At 47.2% G+C, this 13,101-nt stretch overlaps 1 long non-coding RNA gene across 1 annotated transcript in view; it reads right to left on the bottom strand.

Annotated features, from left to right (window-relative positions):
- LOC122532531 overlaps window positions 1–13,101 on the bottom strand; it is a 52,611-nt gene that overhangs the window by 17,058 nt on the left and 22,452 nt on the right. The window contains exon 2 of the long non-coding RNA XR_006307526.1: window positions 83–521. This is a non-coding gene — a long non-coding RNA (uncharacterized LOC122532531). The remainder of the gene's footprint in view (window positions 1–82; window positions 522–13,101) is intronic.

Consider the following 13,101-nt stretch of genomic DNA (forward strand, 5'->3'; position numbering starts at 1 on the left):
TCGAAACCGAGTTGCTCACTGAACAAAAAAAATAAAAAAAAAAAAAAAAAAAAAAAGAAATCGCGTTGCGATTGTCGTCGACGAGAGGAGCGAAGGTGGAAACGAGGACGCGATGAAGAAAAACGGGTTAATATGGTGGAAAGTTGTTCGCGACCTTTGACCGATGCCCGCGGCAAGTATAACATATTTTAAGATTTTCTGCCGCGAATTCGAACGCTCCTCGTGAATAGTTGAACAGCCGCGAGATACAGAAAGGTACGGCGATTAAAAATGTAACTAGCTTGAAATTTCTCTGGTTGTTTCAGTATCGAGCGACCGAGAAATCTCTCTCTCTCTCTCTCTCTCTCTCACTCTGTCTCTATCACTCTGGCCCCCTTTGTTATTAATCGTCACCGTTTCAACTGTATCAACTTGACGACGACTCACGTACCTATCGAAGAATCGAGCAAAGTCGCAAACCGACGGCGTTGTTCGTCTAGAGTCTAGAAGCGGTGGAGAGTTTGTTGCACCAGAGTACTCACCTGAAATCAGAAAAAGGAAAAGGAATGACGGTCAGAGTCGTTGCGTAAATGCAAACACCCTCGCGAGAAGCATAGCTTTATAACGTTCGACAAACGAAATTGACTAGCTTGAACTCGTTGGACTGAGTTTTGCTTTACTTTGAGAATGTGCACCGGTGTGCTTAATCACTTCCAGACGATTATTTCACGGTAAATGCACTTTGCAAGATCGAGTCGAGTAGCAACAAAAATTTCAATTAAATTTTCTGTCGGTGTTTGTTTGACAAATTTTTAATTTTCTTTCCTTGTTTTGTTGCCTTGAAATAATATGTATTTCATTATATATAATTATATCATATATGCATCACATTATACATAATTTTTAATTTCTACAAGTCTTGCATCTCAAATTTTACATAAAAAAAAAAAAAAAATAGCAAAAGTGAATTTGTTTCTTCCACACGACGAGTATATACTCGACGTAAACGTTCAACGGGTTAATTTCGGGTTGAGAAAACAACGACTGGAACAAAGATGTTACAGTTCTTGCGTTGCTTTCCCTTCCGATCCTTTCGATCGAACTCGCTCCGCATGAATCGAAGAAGAAATGGCGAGAATGACGACGACGACGACATTTCGGCGGGCTTGCGTCTTTTCGTTTCGACTCGGCGGCAAAAGAAACTGACGGGGCGGCGGGGGAGGAGAGTTGAAGAAAAAAAAAAAAAGAAAAGAGTGGCAAGACTCGAGCACGGCTAGCTCGAGGAAACTTTAAAGATGAATGTTGCAATCACGAAGAGACGGAAGGAGCGGATGGTAGGCGGAGGGTGGCTAAGGGCGAGAGAGAAGGATCGGCGACGCGGGACGCGGTGGCGTGGAGCAAGAGCGCACGGTAGGCAGAAACATACGGGTAAGCGGGCGCGAAGGGTACAGCAGAGCCGCATACTAGGAGGGAGGCCCGTCATAGGGCATGGCGTTCTGGCATAACTCAGAATTGCCTCGCTGCAAGGGTAGAATTGACAGCATAGCACTAACATTGTATGCACCCGCGTTATGTATTTATGTAAATGCATACTCTCTCCCCCATCCGAGGCGAGCGCAACGCCCGCGCGCGCGCGCGCACACACACAAACGCTCGCGCAGTTTCCCTCGCGCGCCCGACTCGCCCCTCGCGTTCCTATCGAAGGCGAGACGAGGCGCGACGCGGCGGGGCAGGCCCACCTTCTCTCTCGTCGTTTGCAACCGGCCGATGGCAAGCTCTTGCACAAACTATACCGTTCGTCGACGGAGATATATTATACGCGTGCACGTAGCAATACGTACAAGTTCCTCTCCTCTCCTCTCCACTCCTCTCGACGCCGGCTCGACTCTCTACTCTAGGTACGCGTGCGTGTGCGTGGAATTTGCGTACGCATACGTAAGGCGCGTGTAATCGTACTGGACCACGAAACGCGCGGGTCCGGCTAACCACCGCGCGTCCAACGAGGACACAGCGGACGCGAACGAGGGAGGATCGAAGGAAGGAGCGAGCGGGCGCAGCTCTCGTCCGAGAGAAAGATGAGAACAGAGACGACCGAAGCGGGCGAGTCCGACCGACCAAAGACAGAAACACGGAGGACGCGGTTGGTGGTGGCGACGGTGGTGATGGCGAGGCCAAAGGACAGAGTACAGGAGATGCAGAGAGTACAGTGTATGGTGCAACGAGAGCGGCCGACGCCACCGACGCCACGTCGTGCGCCACGGCTACACGGCATATATCATACACTGATCACATTAATCAGAGGTTATTGCGCGCATTCCTAATCATCCGGGCCTCTAACTATTCCCAGATTCTGATTGGTGCATTACTCGGCATTTCCGGTATGATTCTGCATTCCAATTGGCCGGCCGCGCCGCACCGCATCTACGAATTTCAATTTGCCCGCTGTCGTTGACCGCTTCTCCTCCTTCTTCGTTTGTATGTGCGTGTGTACATATATATTTATTACGTATCTACATACACCGCGCTCTTTTCTTTTTTTCTGCCGAGCTTCGCAAGCACACCGACCCACAAGTACGCGATCGAAAGAAGAAACGTGTGCAAAGTGAGCACTCGCGCGCGCGCGCGCGCTGGTGTACAAAGTGCAAAGAGAGGGGAAGAAGGATCGTGAAAGTAATTTCGATTTCTGCAATTTCGGCGCGACTTCGATTCTGCCTGCGATAATCACCGAGTAATTAACAATCCCAGTTTCAATTCGGCCGCCGCGGAAAATAGCAAATTCGTAATATCCTACGATATTGCGGCCCTCGTATGGCCTTCATCTCGTGGCCCCCCTGTGCCCACCCACCCACCCCTATGCCGCCGGTGGAAACTCGGTGAGCGAGCATCCGAGTTACACCACCCCCCCGATTTACACCGATACTACACCACTACTACTGCTACACGCCAGAGTACCACGAGCACCAGCAGTCGTCTCTCTTTCTCCCTGTCCCGGCGAGCCTAGCGTTCGCTTCGCGCCTCTAACCCTTGCCGCTGCTTCTCTGTCGTCCGGCACACGCCGCGCGAGAAATCAACCGGTCGTCCGTCTCTCACTCACTCTCTCTCTCTCTCTCTCTCTCTCTCTCAGCCGGCTGTGCGCGCGCGATTCTGCACATTTTCGAATTTCCTATTTGTAAATAAGCAATCACGGGAACGCGGGCCGTTCCGCCGGGGCCGCGCCAGAGAGGTGAGACAATTAATCATTTCAATTAACGGACAATTCGATCTCCAATCGCCGACCGAGAAGAATATTGGAAAGCCGGGGACAAATCGGAAGCGCTCGCCCCTACTCCCTCCGCGCTTGTTTCTTCTCCACCTCCTCCTCCCCCTGTCCCCGTTTCGCTTTACCACCCTACGCAACCCCCGTGTCCCTATTATCCCTTCTCGCGTCCATTCCCGATCGCTCCGTTCGTCCAACGTCGCTTAAATTGTAATTTCGTAATGCGTCGTCGTCGTCGTCGTCGTCGTCGTCGTCGTTGGTGTTGTTCGGGCACACGACGATACGCAACGTTTCGTCAAAACTTCCATTATCTCCGGCAGGCTTCGCCGAGAAGATGCTCGCCGCCGCGTGTTCCATTCATTTCCTCCAGCCCCTCTCGTCAGCCAGCCCGGTCCGTGGAGGACGAAGCCGCAATTATTCGGTTTCGTAGCCCGATCCGACTAATATGTAACATTAACGGAAACGCGATGCAATTTCTTCGACACCGAGTCGACTTTGTCGCAACTTTTCTTCCTTCCCCCTCTGTCCCTCGCTGCACGTTCGAGCGAGTCATCCATCCATCTACCCACCTATTTCGTTAATCACACCGCCGCTGCGAAATCTAAATTGTCCTCGTTCTTGAATTGCCTTGCTCGACGACTCGCTTGCTGTCCCGCCGCCGCCGCCATGGAAACGCGCGAGAGGCCTTGAGGAAGCGGGATCGCGCGAGTGGCAAACGAAGAGAGACTACTTGGAATTGCCGATCGTGGGACGAGTGTTTCACGTAGGTTGAGGCTGTCGCGGGTAGAATTTCGCGGCTCCCGGTTGCAAACGGGGCGACGCGCGCGGTCGTTTCTCGATCAAGAGGAAAGGAAACGCTCGGTCGGCTAAGTGGTTTAAGCCGTTCGAGAATCGCCGTGGCGGCACGGAGGTTCGAAAGTTGCGCGCCCGGCCACGGATTTAACGAGGTTAGCGCCGCGAATTACGTCGCGGTAACGTCCTGATTGAGAAAACTCTCTCTCTCTCTCACTCTTTTTCTTCCTCTGTTGGACGCGGTGCGAGCCAGCAGCCGCGAGACGAGAGATCGAGCCGCCTCGACCACCTCGCCATCAGGGAGAACAAGTCGAACGACTGAAAAATTATAAAGGTCGAGAAGACCAAGACGAAACGAGATAATATAATATCAGCGAAGCTTCGGAGGGTGAGCGTGAAAACGAGGAGAAAGGTAAAAGCGCGAACGAGGAAAACGCGAGAGAGGCAGGTGGGGGAGGAGGGGTTCGGAGTTCTGGGCCGCCGACCGGTTAAACGATAAAAAGGTTAGCGGCCACAATGAGGGCCGCCTTCGCCCGCCACGGAGAACCGGATGGCCGAGAGGAAAGCGAGAAATCAGAGGGACGCGAGAGAAAATAGAAACTGTCGGTAATTCCGCGCGCGAGTTCCGGTACCAACGTGAACAGAGAGAGAGAGAGAGAGAGAGAGAGAAATGAAAGAGTGAAAAGGGTCAGCGGGTAACGCGGACGGTACGCGCCGATGATCGCCGCGGCTCGCGATAATCTCTTTCGTTCGGAGAAACTCGCCGGTTCGCGCGGCGGCCATCTTGCCACCGCCATTTTGGCGAAATCACGACAAAGGTTAAGATATCGAGGGGTTCGATGCACGCGTAAGAAGGGGTGGTTCGCCGAGTCGTGGGACGCCAACCGAGCAGAGACGAAGGGTGGTAAATAGGAAATAAGTGACTGCCGGAGGGAGCAGTGAACGGATTCCGCGGCAATTTCTCGTCTCCGCTCGTCATTGGCGAGAAATTGTCAAATCCCTGCCGCCTCGTTCGTTTCTGTTTCCCCCCTTTGGCACCTCTCTAATCTTCGTTCCCTGCCCGTATCGACAAGTGGACCGTGCGCAGTTCCAAAAATACCCCAAGTAACCGACAATTTCGTAGAAACCGCGAGAACCGAACGATACTCTTCGTCGTTGTTTGACCAGCTTGCGCTGGCAACTGGTTCGCGGACCATAACGAGTGACCCAATCGCGTACAATAATTCGTCGCTTTCTTTTCGAACTCGTCGGTATGATATTGTTGGTTAGAAATTATTGAAAAGTAATAAATTTATTATTTGTTTTACCTAAATGTATAATTTTACTTATTATAACATGTTATGCTATAATATATAATATACAATATGTTATAACATAACCTATGTTATGCTTAATACAACCTATATTCTAGTTAAATACACTGTACATTTAGTGTGTTTATTGTTAAATTATATTTAAGATTAAAGCTGTACTGACTTTTAAATAAAATAAAATTTTCTATAGTGTCAGAAAACGACAATACTTATAGGTGTCCTTAACTTGCGCTGGCGACTGGTTCGCGGACCATAACGAGAGACCAGACCGTATACAATAATTCGGCGCTTTCTTTTTCTTTCGATCTCGTCGGTACGATATCACTGGATAGAAATTATCGAGAAGTAATAAATTTATTATTTGTTTTGCCTGGGTTATACTCAAATATACTTAAAATTGACGAAAAAACTGTAATTTTGGGACAGGAAATTCTCAACGTGCGTGGCACGTCATTCCAGCGCAAGAGGTTAACATCGACAATTACGAATAAAAAGAATACTTTTTCGAAAATTTATATCCGTGCAAAATTTCATGAAAATCGCATGTTCCCTTATAAGTGGTAAATCCCATAAATTTACGCAAAAACTGTACCTTTAGTAATTTCCGAGATATTCGACAAGATACCATAATATCCGGACCCCCAATTTTGAGGTTAGTTTAACCACTTGCAACTGATTGCGGACCATAACGAGTGACCGTATACAATAATTCGGCGCTTTCTTTTTCTTTCGAACTCGACGCTACGATATCATAGAAATTAATTTATTACTTGTTTGACCTAGGTTATACTTGAAACTGAGAAATGCGGCAATTTTGGGACAAGAAATTTTCGACGTGCGTGGCACATAATCTTCCAGCGCAAGAGGTTAAACCATAACGCATCAGTTTAAAGCACGTACGAGCGAATGAAAGACTCCGAGAGGTGAAAATTTGAAACATTTGCGAGATTTATCAATTGTAACGCGTGTTTCCTTGATGTACGTTTCAGAGACAATCTGTCGGTTCGAGTGCAGAGGAGAAGAGAGGAACGGACAAAACGGACCGGAGAGAAAAGAAAGAGAGAGAGTGGAGAAGGGAAAAAAAGGAGACGGGGAGGAACGCTTTAAAATTCGGCGGTTCTATTTTTTACGCGACCGGCCGTAACAAATTTCGTAAAATGGAATTTTCAATGGCGCTCCATGACTTTGTAATACCTATTTTTTGGGGGGGCTAGGAGACGCTGGGTCGCGCTCGCGCGTGTGTGTTTGGCCGATCGGTTCGTGTTCGAAACAACGAGGTATTTTTTTTCTTTCATTTAGCTAGCTTCGCCGGTAGTTTGGCAAGTGGCGAACCAACGCGCGTAAAACGAAAATGAAACGAACTCGATTTCTTAGGGTTTCGAGAAGCCGTCGTGCTCGAGAAGGTGGTGAAGGAGGAGGAGGAGGAGGAGGAGGAGGAGGAAGGGGAAGGATCTCGCCGAGACTCGAGACGGAGTAGAAACGAAGCTCGTTCGAGCGGGCCAAAGATATTTATTTTTAGGGAGGACGCTGCCTGGAAGGTACACAGGGGAACACGAGATTGAAAGCGTAATAGGTCGGCCATCTTGATTTTCCAACCCCGCGTCAATTAGTGGCGGAGGTAGGAGGGTGCGAAGAAGAGAGCGATGGCGTCGTCGTTGCGACGAGACTCGTTGCGAGGCGGAGAGGAGGAGAGGCGAGAAGAGCAGCGAGCCAGCAGCCGAGGCGGAAACGCGGCGAGAAATCGTTGGAGAACGCGAACCGAACGAACGCGTTACCCAACTCGTTCGTTCACTTCCTTTCTCGTCCCGGCCCAACAGCCAACGCTCGGTTAGCTGGGAATTAAAGTTCGGTTTCCGCGTCGCCCGGAAATAATGCGACGTTTCGCCGAGGAATCGGGAAATGAAACTCGCATCCCCTTTTGAGATTCATACTCGACGCGACCCGCCTTCGAAACACTTTTACTCGCCGCACCAGTCTCTCTCTCTCTCCCTCTCTCTCCTCTTTCACTCTATCACCGAACGATAATACCGTCTCATCGCCAGAAGAACGTTTACTTTCGCGACCGATCTCCGTCTTCTGCCTCCTCTTCCACCCCTCTTCTCGCGAGTCGATCGAAGCTTTCGTCGTAGGCTCGCCGCGTCGTTAGCGACGCGATCGAACGAAAAGATGGGACAATTAATCCTCGTGGCGTGTTTAACGAGCGTGCGGGAATATTCGTCGCGGGCCGCCCTATTCGGGAGGTGGGAGGCGAAACGAGACGCGTGGAAATCGCGCGCGCGAAAATGAAAGCGCGGACGACGCGTCGTTAGGCTCGACGGAAGGAAGCAAGCGCCCACCGGTCCCGGAATAAGTAAGCCGTCCAGGTGCGAATCCTCCCGCTCTAACGACTCTCTCTCTCTCTCTCTCTCTCTCTAGTGTGTGTGTGGTTTTGCCACCCTCCGCTCTTCCTGCTGATGCTGCTTGGCACGGCGAATGCGAAAATGCAATTAAGTGAAAAATATGCGAGGTCATTGCATACTTCCGAGTAACACCGGTCGTTAGCATGACAAAGCGGGCAAACTCCATATGAGAGTCCCATTCAAATGGATGAGAAGTCTTTGGGAAAATTTATCTGCCGCGCGGACCTAACCGCTAACACCTCACGTAGGCCCGCGCGACTCGACGCATTAACGGTCACGTATATAAACTAGCGTTTCGTTGTCTGTCCCGTTCCCCTTGCGATCACTTTGCGACCTTCGCTCCCAAAAAAATCATTTCTTCCTCGCCTTCTGCCCAATTTTTTTAACCTTTTTGACCTTTGCGCTTCGCGCAGCTTTCGTTGTTTAGTTCCAACTAGGTCCGCGTTACACTGACAGTGCTGATTTTCGTCAACTGACGATCTTGCTTGCGATAACATCGTAGCGTAGCGTAACTTTGTCCGAGTCTTTTCATCACTTTGACGAACATCGTATCGAGTGATTAACTTTTGTAATTCGCAGTCGTACGTCACTGCTGATCCGAATTCGTTGTTGGTTGTCTTACTCAGGTCTGGGCCACGATATTCCAATTGGTAAGGCAAAACTCATCAATTGAAGTTTGGTGAAAAACAAGACTCTCTGTATTACTACATAGGAATTCTATCCATATGCCAAGAAGGTTTCGAAGTTACTGGCAATAAGTGACCGAGTCAAAACATACAAAACTCTTATTTTAAACTCTGTTGGTCTCAACGAAACGGCAAAGAAACATCGATGAAACAGCAATATGCATCGTCGAGTTACGACACACGATCGCAAAGGTTTCAGAATTATACTCTACTAACTTGCAGATACAAAATATTATAACGTTAGCTTTTACTTGCCGCAGTGCTAAACTATACCTGTCTGTGGACTCGTTCTGCTGTATTTATATAATATTCTATTGGTATTTTGATTCCTGGACAACTCATGCATAATTAATTCCTAACACCGTGTTTAACCACTTGCGCTGGCAACTGATTGCGGACCATAACGAGCGACCGAACTGTATACAATAACATTGTCGCTTTCTTTTGGAACTCGTCGGTATAATATCACTGGACAGAAATTATCGAGAAGTAATAAATTTATTATTCGTTTTGCCTATTTTTGTTTTACTTAAGTATACTTTAAAACGGAGAAAATACTGCAATTCTGGCAATTACAATTAATTAGAAAAAATTCTCGACGTGCGTGGCACGTCATTTTAGGGCAAGAGGTTTTACAACTTGCGCTGGCAACTGATTGCGGACCGTAACGAGTGACCAAACCGTCACTCACGATACTACAATAATTCGTCGCTTTCTTTTTGAACTCGTCGGTATATCACTGGATAGAAATTATTGGGAAGTGTTAAATTTGCTTGAATATACTTGAAACTGAGAAAATATTGCAATTTTGGGACAAAAAAATTCTCGACGCACCTGGTACGTCATTTCAGCGCAAGAGATTGAACTTAAACCGAAATCGAAACCTAACCTAAACCTAACAATCCCTTGCGCCGACAACTAATTGCGGACCATAACGAGTGACCGAACCGTACATAACAGTACGATATCACTGGATAAAAATTATGGAGAAGCAATAAATTTATTATTTATTTTGCCTGGGTTACACTTGAATGTACTTAAAACTGAGAAAATATCGCAATTTTGGGGCAGGAAATTCTCGACATGTCTGGCACGTCATTCCAGCGCAAGAGACTAAACCTAAACCTAAACTGAAATCTAATCTAAAACTAACTTAACCCCTTGCGCCGACAACTAATTGCGGACCGTAACGAGCGACCGAACCGTATACAATAACCCGTTCGCTTTCTTTTCGAATTCGTCGGTATGATATCACTGGACAGAAATTATTATTCGTTTTGCCTATTTTTGTTTTACTTAAATATACTTCAAAACTGAGGAAATATTCCAATTTTAGAACAAAAAATTCTCAATATACATGAGGTTAGTAAAACTAAGTGAAAGAGCGTACAGAAGAGTACACGAGTTATTCACCATGCGCTACAGATCCTGCGATTGCGTTTCTCGATGGCAGAAAGAGAAGGGGAAAGTTTGGACAATTATTGCGGCCTCGTCCGAAAGATAATGGAACCGAGAACAATTCGTTTGAATTTGACTGTCGCTCGAGGTCGCAAATGTCTGACTGCAACGTGCAAAACTAGAAGAAACCTTTTGCAGCTTCGAACGACCGCGCAAGCTACGAAGCTACCCCCTTTCGATCGTCGTTTTTGCGCGACGTAAGGGAGGAAGCGTGCCGCTATCCGGTTGAAGGATCGTCGCCGAGCGAATACCGGCTCGTTGATAAATCGCCGCTTGCGACGAGAAACGCGGCTTCCGTCGTTCTGTCGTGAAAAAAGAAAAAAAGAAAGAAAGAAAGAAAAAAAAAAACACACACACAACGAGAGGAAGAAACGAGGGAACGAAGGGACGAACGACGAGTATATGCACGTTCGTCAACGGGCGTCTTAATTCCGCAAACCTCTCGGCACGCGGCACGGCGAATGGAACAGAGATTCCATGCAAATACGATTCCGCTTCTTCTTCGGGGTCCCCTTCACCCTCCTCTTTTGCTCTTTTTCTCGCTGCTCGCGGCCGAGGCCGACAGGAAGGAAAGGAGAAGGAGGAAAACGGCGACGATCGAGAGGGTGGATGGGTGCCGAGCGGAGCCGAGCCGGGCCGGGCCAGCTTCGAAGAAAAGAGTAGGAAAAGACCACGTCGCGAAGACGGCGAGGCAGAAGGAAGGCGGAGGAACACCAAGGAGGGGGGAAGAAGAAGAAGAAGAAGGGCAAAAACCGAGTGTCTTATTTATGAATATGTATGGAAGTGCCTCGAGCGAGCTCGAGAAGCTCTGACTACGGGGGCTGCTACCCCGCGAAACGGTCGAGCGTGCCGAAGCCAGCAGTTGCGTTGCCCTAACCTAGAATCAAAGTGACATTAGCCGCGAGCTAGTGGCATGTAAGTAGCGTGGTATGCACCGGTACGGCCCTAGCCTTCCTCCTTTCGGAATTAATGTCCGCGCGGTGCTCGATATATACGATCGCTTGTCGTGTGCACGCTCTTTTTCACGTGGCTCTCTCTTTCTCTCTCTCTCTCTCTCTCTTTCATTGTTGTGGCTTCGAACGTACCGAATTCCCAGTTTCTCGATCTCGGACGAAACGGTCGGTTGCATTCGTCGTTCTCTGTCATCGTCCTCGCCCTCGTCGTCGTCGTCGTCGTCGTCGTCGTCGTCGCCGTCGCCGTCGCCGTTGCCATAGCTATCGCCGTCGCCGCACGACGTTATATTAATATTTTAATATAAATGCAAATCGCATTAGATCGCGCTTACCGATACGGAGAGTCGGAGCTCGTGGCGCTCGCGGGCGGCGTAGGAAACGATCGGGTGCGGTGGCTGAAGAGCGGCATCGCGTCGCGAGAGGAACCGCCGGGAGAGGAAGCTCCTCTTTCGCGTAGCGTAAGTAGCGTCGTACGACGCGCGATTTACCGCTTGCATTCACTTCGCCTCCTCCCTTCTCCTCTCCTCTCCTCTCCTCCCGACGATATTAAGGAGCGGTCATAAGGTAACGTAGCTTACGGACCCGTCTTGCCAACTTTCCGGAGCAGCCTTCTCTCTCTCTCTCTCTCTCTCTCTCTCGTGTTTCGCCGAGGATTTCTCGGGAACCTGCGTGGCAAACCGGATTACCGATCTCACGCGCGCGCTTATATTTCCGAAAAACGCAACGTCCCCGCGATAAATAAACGACGCCGGCCCACAATTCCACGGCAAGATACCGAGAGAGCTGCCTACCGCGCGTTCTCTTCGTTCGCCTTCTGTTTCACAAGAATATCAAAACGTTCTTGCGATCTGAATCACGATCTAGTTGATATTTCCTTTGAACGATGTTTCCGCTCAACGTTCACCAAATCGGGGCTAAAAAGCATCATATTAAGATTAAAATGTAGTGTGTTACATTGTTTTTTGTTATCATCTGTCAAATTTTTTTGGAATTGATGATTCTTTGTCGTTTTTAGACAAACTCCAGTAGAGTAATTCAATCGTCTCGATGTTTGAATTTGATTGGCTATAGCCCTTCTGTTTCACTTCCAACGGAAACTAGGCTCGCGAGCGGCCAGAAAGAGTCTAATTTTCACAAAAGTGTCGTACAAGTCTAATTTTCTGAATCTCGAGAGTATCCCGCAAAGTTCATTGGCATTCGATTGCAAAGTTTCACTTTCGATTCAGCGAGATACGTTCACAATCAAGTGCTGTGATATTAACACGATTTCATTACGAACGCAGGATACATATACGACATCTATGGACGTATTTTAGAGTAATCACATATTAAAAATATATAATACACTTCAGATATCGAGGCGAACCTTTTTCTATTTTTTTTTATTCGACACTGTGGAATATTTGTACGATAAGAAATTATCGTGAGAAAGAGATCTTTCTTAGAAATTTGAGGTTAGAGTAAAAACATTCTACGCCCTTGTCAAAGCGTTACCAGGAAATACAAAAATGACTCGACAATGAAATATTTATAAGATAAGATATTATCGCAATGAAAAGTTTTTCTCAAACTATCGCAATTCGAAAGAGCTACAAATCTAACTGCTGATCTCTTGAAAATTTGGGGTTATGTTCCTGTTTGAAAAATTAAATTTCGTTTAAAAAAAACATTCTACGCCCTTGTTACCAGGAAACACAAAAATGACTCGACGATGAAATATTTATACGATAAGAAATTATCGTAATGAAAAGTCTTTCTCAAACTATCGCAATTCGAAAAAGCTACAGATCAAACTGTTGATCTCTTGAAAATTTGAGGTTATGTTGCCCTTGTTACCAGGAAATACAAAAATGACTCGACAATGAAATATTTATACGATAAGAAATTATCGTGATGAAAAGTCTTTCTCAAACTATCGCAATTCGAAAAAGCTACATGTCAAACTGCTGATCTCTTGAAAATTTGAGGTTATGTTCCTGTTTGAAAAATTAAATTTCGTTTAAAAAGAACATTCTACGCCCTTGTTACCAGGAAACACAAAAATGACTCGACAATGAAATACTTATAAGATAAGATATTATCGTAATGAAAAGTTTTTCTCAAACTATCGCAATTCGAAAAAGCTACAGATCAAACTGTTGATATCTTGAAAATTTGAGGTTATGTTCCCGGTTTGAAAAATTAAATTTTGCATTGAAAGAAAAAATATATATATTCTCGGTCCTTTTTACAGTGTTAGCAGGAAATTCGAAAAAATTCTATTCT

Source organism: Frieseomelitta varia, unplaced genomic scaffold (assembly GCF_011392965.1).
Source record: "Frieseomelitta varia isolate USP_RPSP 00005682 unplaced genomic scaffold, Fvar_1.2 scaffold_457, whole genome shotgun sequence".
In the NCBI taxonomy this organism is placed as follows: Eukaryota; Metazoa; Arthropoda; class Insecta; order Hymenoptera; family Apidae; genus Frieseomelitta; species Frieseomelitta varia.